Source organism: Pteropus medius, unplaced genomic scaffold (genome assembly GCF_902729225.1).
Source record: "Pteropus medius unplaced genomic scaffold, Ma_sr-lr_union100, whole genome shotgun sequence".
Lineage (NCBI taxonomy): Eukaryota > Metazoa > Chordata > Mammalia > Chiroptera > Pteropodidae > Pteropus > Pteropus medius.
The window spans coordinates 20,275,209-20,282,713 of NW_024351073.1; positions in this window are offsets into that span (position 1 = coordinate 20,275,209).

Sequence of the window (7,505 nt, forward strand, 5' to 3'; positions counted from 1 at the left end):
TCTTTCCCCCTTCTCATATTTCCTGTAGATTTTGTTCTTAAGGCTGAAGGCTTTGTAGATGAACAGATATAGATTTGAAAGTTCATTCCACCTTTTCTAAGCACCTAGGGTTTAAGACAGCTGGTGACATAAACTTTAATGGCCAGATCTATAAAGTATGGTTAGAAATACCTCCCACACAGGGCAGTTATGGAATTAAATGAGATGATACATGAAAACACCTGGAACAGAGTAGATACTTAATGCATTTCAATCTAATTGTACTCAAATGGTATCTGGAATGCTGGTTAAAATGCAGATCTCCACATCACCCTCAACTCAGGAGACCTAGGACCTAGGGGTCTGCACTTCAGCAGCACGCTGCGTTTCGCAGAAGACCCCGCTTTAAGAAGCCCGGGATCTTCCTTTTCCCCATGGTCATTACTGCCAGGTGTACCCAGTAGCCCGGGTTGTTGCAGGTATAAATTTACTTTGTTTAACATGACTGTGGGAGGAGAATCACTATCATGTTAATTGGAAACAACCTAGAAAAGTAGAAGACAAAACCAGCATGGCTTTGCAAACAAACAAACAAACAAACAAACAAATAAATGTTCTGCCAGGCTGTGATCTCTTACCAATCGTCATGCATTTAAAGTAAAGATAGATTAAAAACTCCTGAGATTAGCAAATGAGTTGTGTGGCGCGATTGGATAAAAATTATCACTCTCATTAAGAAACTCATAGAACATGCCCATACAACTAAATAGGTTGGTACCCAACTATTTGGAACATCACGCTGCTACAAAATGACCGCCTTGCCACCTTGAATCAAGGACAGTGGATGTTCTGAAGAATCCGATCAACCCTGGGGTCTCTAGATCTTCTTTAGCATCGCTTGAATCTTATTCTAATTCGGTGATCAAACTCCAGACTTCATTCAAACAAACACACTTCTAATATACAAAGAGGACAAGGACCCACATCCACTTGGATCCACCACAATAATCAGCACACAACGAGGCATGGCACAGAAACCTGGAAAGAGAAGGTGCTGGGTGTGAGTTCGCTGGAGGCCGGAAATGTGGAACCAGGGACACCAACTTCAGCGACAGAGAAATGGTGCTGAAGAGAAGGAGAAAGCCTTACTGTCAGGTCAGTCGGAGTCAGCACATTTCACCATCAAGGTTTACTGCAGGAGGATCCTCTCCATGACCCCAGACACCCTACTTATAGAGGCTTCCCTTACAACCTGTAACGTAGGAGTACAGAGTTCAGGGACATTGGGGGATCTTCTAAGGTTTCGGTCTTGGAAGAACGACCTGCTCAAAGAAAAAGGAGGCCCAGTACCTGTGCTCAGTACCCTGAGAACCTACTATGCGGACCTCTCGTAACTGTTCACGTAGGAAGCCGTGACCATCTTCTTACTTCTTCTTCCTCAGGGCATCGGCCTACCAGGGTGCCCAGGCATGTTCTGAGATGCCAGCAGGAGTCCCCAAGGATGCCACTAAATTAAAAAAAAAAAAACCTTCCTTCTCAGTCCTCAGAATGTAGATCACACAGCTCAGCATTGCGTATCCACCTGGGCATTCGCTATAATATTGTTTGCTTCCTATAAGAGCAACAGCGTATGACGGGGGACCTATTGAGACGCACAGAGATGAAAAGTCCCTCTCAGGAGGGTCTGCCGAAGAATTAAACTCGTGTTTATGTTGTAGCATGGGGACCAGCTTGGCGTGATAACATGTGTTTTCTTGCAGCTCTAGCAAGTTGAGCCTCAGGGGTTCGGGGGGTGGCCAGCCAGGGTCCCCGTGCAGGACTAAAAAGCTCTGGAACAAGAACTCAAGTCCAAGAAGAGAGAGCCGGGGTGCAAAGGCTAACTTTGTGGGTCAAGCATGAAAAGCGAGCGTGACTGTGTGGGAAAATGGTCTCTGTAACTCTTTGTCCCTTACCCCGGGTCCCTAGGGGCTCATGCCTGAGTCCCGGTTACAGAGCGAGTGACATATAAATGAGCTGTTCCATCAGTATATCTGTATGACAGTGACAGCATAAGGATTTCTGCTCAATGAAGGATGCCAAAACCAAGGAACAGAGACAGATGGCCCACTCAGAGAAGAGAGCTTTCCTGTATAAAACAACAAGGGCTTAATGTCTAGAATAAACAAAGAAGTTCTTTACATTTAAAAATAAATAAATAAAGACAAAAGAGGAGGAACCGATAGCCAACCAGTACATGCAGAGATGCTGAGTCACTAGCAGTGGAGGAGAAAATAAAACTGTGTTGGAAAACCAACATCAGAATGGCCAAAACAGGAAGGGGAGCCCCTCCCTGATGCTGGGGGATGTGGGGAGACAGGAACACATGTACGCAGCTTCTGAGGGGCGGTGTAGGGGGCTCCTTGAAGCTGAGCCTGCACGTGGCTCAGGATCCACTGCCGGCCGGCCACCCAAGAAGTCATCACACACCCCCCAGGAGCCTTACACTCAGCTGTCCATTAAGGTCTTGCCTGTGGCCGTGCAGAAGAGGCCATCCAAGTGTTTCTCACTAGGGAAGTGGCCAGTTAAAGGCGGTGGCACACACTGCAGAACGTGTCACAGCACAGAGCAGCAGCAGGCCGGCCGGCCATGAACGAACAGCACGAGGGTCAGAGCTTGGACAGACCGTGCTACGTGGGAAGACAGGGAAAGGCTGAGAGTCCAGAGAGCAACACTCTACAAGTCAGCTGAAACACACACACACACACACACACACACACACACACACTATACATTCTGTGTGACGCCATCCTAATCTGGGTCCCAGAAGCAGAGCCTGAGACAGGATTCAGATGTATGACGTGACGCTTTGAGAGAGGGCTTTCGGGAGGAAGAGCGTAAGGCAGTGGGACAGGGTGGAGAAGGAGCTCAGCAAGGATGCGGGCTTGGGGAAAGTCGAGAGAGATTCCCAGGGGGCTCTGGGGCGTAAGGCCACCCCAGATTGACCCCACCTTGAGGCAAGGGACTGGCCTTTTGTACCCTTTATCAGCCAGTCATTGGCTGGGGCTCCCCGCAACTCAGGGCTGTTTAACTCTCAGCCAGGAGGCTCCCTGTAGGGAATGTGACTGTCATCTTCCAAAGCTGGGGCAGCTGGAGCTGTCAGCAACCACCAGTGGTAGGGGGCCGGGTACACCACCTGGGAAGGGGTCCAGGTAGGGCGCCATTAGCATCTACCGATACAAACACTTAGTGAACAGGTTGGAGTAGAAATCTATGGAGGACAAGGAGATGGAGGGGTGCAGGCAAAGAAGGAGCAGCATCTCAGACGGAGTGATGACAGTATGTGCCAGAAATAGGAATGCGATCGACTCAGCTCTGAGCCTAAAGCCCCTTCTTTGTGACTTGTGTAAGAGAGGAAGCCACGCTCAGGGAGGGGTCAACGCTTGGCATATGGTTGAATCTGTTAGAAAAAAGAGGATGGATACCCTGCCACCTGCTGGCAAACGGCACAACACAACCTGTAGGCTGAGCAGGCAGTGGCTCTGGGCCCAGGTTCATCTGTGAACAAAGAGCCGGAAGCACCCCAGTCCCCTCTCTGAGAAGCAGAATATCTATAGCCACGAAGCGTGGTCAAAAGTGAATAGAACAGCAAAGCAGAGACAAGTCAGAACTTCCTTCTGCCTTTTCCTTCGCATGGAAAAGGCAGAGCAAGATGAAATGCTGGGCTCCGCTGGTGGGAGCCAGGTTGGAAATAGCGAACCCCAAAGTGCCAGGAAGCAGGGGCGAGGGCTCTCACACAAAAATAGATCACGGCAGTCGAGTGAAGAATTCAAATAGAAACGATGAGGGTGTGCGTGTGCGTGTGTTCGTGTGTGTGTGTGTCAGGGTGGGGCTTTTGTGTTGGGAGCTGCCGCCACTGCTGCTGGTGGCTCTGTCTTGCACGTGTAAAGGGGAAAGCACTCAACAAGCCTGTGACCACATGAGTGTGCACACACACACATGCATGCACACATGCAGGTGCACACACACATGCACGGGCACACGCGAGAACATCTCACTCCTCTTTTCTGAGTCAAGCTTTCTCTCTTCTATCCCACAGAATGGCTTTGGGGACCCCTCTGTCTCTTAGCCATCTCCAGGTGCCCCCCGCTGTTCACTCCTCCCAGCAGCTGAGACACTCCCCGCTCCAAGGGGCCGGGCCCAGGGACAGCCCTTTCCAAACACACCAGCCTGGCTTCTTCCACCTTCCACCCATCACACAGACTCTTTTCCTCCTTGGCCCAAACTCAAAATTTCTGTGTGAAATTAATCTCCACAAACCTCTCCTGGCACGCTCACCCTCTCAGGCCGTCGGTCTTGCCCAGAGACCATGAGATCCCATAGACCCGTGTGACTTGGACCAGCGAGTGTCACCGGCCCTTGTTCTGGTGACAGCAGCAGCACCTGTGAGCTTGTTAGAAATGCAGGTCTCAGGCTGCACCCAGATGCACGGCATCAGAATCTCCCGAGTGAGGCCCAGGAAGCTGTGTTTAACTCGTCTCCCATTTAGAAAAAAAAAAAACTGCAGCTCGCTGCCAGCGTTAATTTAATTTTACATAAACACACTCTTTGAGGCTAAGGCAATTCTGACTGGTTTTCCATGTGAAAATAAAACATAAAAACCGTTCTTGGAGAGATTTCTAAACAGAACTTGTCTCTAATCCTAATGCGACAGAAATATATATGACGATCAGTACCTGATCATTTTTTTCGTGTGGCGAATTTCAAAGCACGGAACGACACACAGCAGAACATCACATTCTGCACAAAAACATCACGTTTCTCTCCAGATCTTCTTGCCATCCTTGTCGTTGTAGGAGCGGCAAACTTTGCAGTGACCAGTTGGATTCTGTTTCCCTGATATTCTTAGAGAAACGTCTTCCAGACAGGCAAAGAGGAATGATATTATCGGAGCACGGACGACTTCGAAGACATCGCTGCCCTGGCTTGTGAGGCTTTTCCAACATTCTCTTGATCAGCGTCAGTCTGAAGTTTACATGGCTGGTCGTGTGCTTGGGATGGTCCTTGAACAGGATGTAGGCGTTCAGCACTGTCATGTGTAGAAGGTAGCGAAAGGATTTTATACCAAAACTTGTGCCTTTTGTGCTCGGTTGGGTAAGAAGTGAACGTCTGATCGGCAGAGTCCGCTGCTCCCACATTCTCGTGGGAACGCACAGGGACACACGGCTTCTTTCCATTTCCGTTGTCTGTTGGTGTCACAGCATCGCTGTGGAATGTTGACAACATCGTCACCTTCCTCTCGTCACACCGCTTCGGCGCCATGAGCTCGCCACGGAATCAGCCGTCCCCTTGGCCATCCTTTTTTTCAGATCATGTGGCATCTGATCTCTGTTCAAACGAGCTGTCCCAACCGCCTCAGTCCTGTCGTGATGTAATTCTCTGAAAAGCACGGGAGACGGACGGCCAACTTTGGCGGTGAGGTTAGGGCTGCGATCTGCAAGTTATCTCAGGGTAGATGCTGCAGCCACAAGCAACGCCCGCAAGTTTTCTCGGGGCAAACAGGAAATGAGTTCAATGAGCTCTCCAGGTGACCCCTCAGCGTGCCGGAGGCTGAGAATCACACCTCGGCCACGCCTTACCCGAATGTTGGACCGAGCCGGGGAGAGAGTGTCCAGTCTCTGGGAGTCATGACCTGCTGTCTCAGTCCCCGCGGAAGCCAAGCCTGAGACAGGGACAGCGACAGGGGCAGTGGAGCACTGGAGTCCTACACTGGGGCGCAGGGCAGGAGGAAGCAGGACCAGCGGAGAAGCGAACAGGGACGTGGTCTCCCCTGAGAGCCCCTCAGCCTGGCCCTCTGGGAACTGCGGAGCATGACGAGCATGCGGCGCCAGGCCCGTCAAGGCCAGAGGAGCCACCGTGGCTGCCCAGGCCAGGCAGGTGGTCATGGGCTGTGCCCCACGCCAGGTGCGGCAGCTGCCATCCCACAGAGGGCGATCTTCGGAGAGGAGCCTGGATCCCAACCCCCAGCAGCCCAGGAACTAGTGCAGTAAAGGGACAGCGTTGGGGGCATCCTCCGTGTCACTCCTCCAGATGCCTGCGGTGTCACGGCCCTCAGAATATCTGTCCCTAGGACTGAGGAGACAGAAACGAGGCCGGAGTGGGCGCTTTCGCCAGTGGGCGCTGCTCCAACGAAGTGGCGGAAACGAGGTGGTTTAAAGGACACAAACGTACTTTCTCACCGTTCCGGGAGGGACAGAGGTCTATGACCGACGTGCCTGCAAGGCCGTGTTCCCTGCCAAGGCTCCAGGAAAGGATGTTTCCGCGCGTCCGGTGGCTCCAGCAGTCCCCGGCATTCGCTGGCTTGTAGTCCCTCCCTCCAGTCTCTGCTGCCATTGTCACGTGGCCCTCCCCCTGTGTGTCTGTGTCCATGAATGTCCATTTCATTTCCTATAAGGACACTAGTCATTGAATTTAGGGTCCAGTATCGCCTCATCGAATCCTTAACTACTTACATCTGCAAGGACTCTTTTTCTAAACAAGGCCACCTTCACAGGTTCCAGGGTCTAGGACATCCACAGAGCTTTTGCAGGACACAGTTTAACCCAAAGCACTGAGGATGACAGAGTACCTCAGAGGTCACCGCACCCCACGCTGACTCTCCTGGGAATCACTGTCGGTTCCTTGAGAAGGAAGCTGCTGGTAGGAAATACCAAGGCCAACTTTCAGAGGCAAAAGAGCAGTGGCCACCCAGGGCCGGCTGGCCTAATGACAAAGGACACTGGCACAGCCCAGAAATTCCTTTGCTGCTTGTGCTCGTCGGTACGGCAGTTGGAGTTTGGCCCTTGCAAGTGTGTCTGAAGGCCAGCAAAGGTAGCAGAGCAGCCAAGGACCACCACACACCTGCAGGGGGGGCCAGGCCAGGCCCCAGGCCAGGCAGCTTCAGTGGCTGGAAGCGCGACCGAATCACACTGTGCGACGGCCCTCAGTGTGTGTCCTGTCCAGCAACCCCGCAGCACTGCCTTCGCTACATCCATAAGGCAAAGCCACAGGGACAATCTGACCCCAAAGAGGCGGTCGCAACAAGTCACCAGGCTCTCCATCCCGGGAGCCCTGGGGCGAACCTCAGGGAATCAGGAGCGGAGGTGTGGTCTTAGAAACCATGATTCTCTGATGGAAGAGCCAGACAGGTGAGAGAGGACAGGGCTTCCAGGTAATATCAGGAGCCAGCCTGGGGGTACCCAGAGCAAAGAGCTCGGCCCATGGAAGGACCCAGAACCCTTCCTGGACCAGGGTTCAGAGCTCACAGAGAGTAGGCAGGACAAGGGGAGGGTGGGGCGAGGCTCTGAACCCTCTCTTGAGATTAAACTCCCCCACCCTGAGCTGAGTGGATTGTCTGAGAGTCTGCCGGGAAGCTGCCTCCCCGAGTCTTCTGAGCCACATGGGGTAATTCTCATAGCACAGAAAAGAGAGCAGAACTGGCTTAGGGACACCAGATACTAAGATGTCCCCATTCCCTGGTGTCCCTCACTCCCGCAGGTCACCAGATGTTG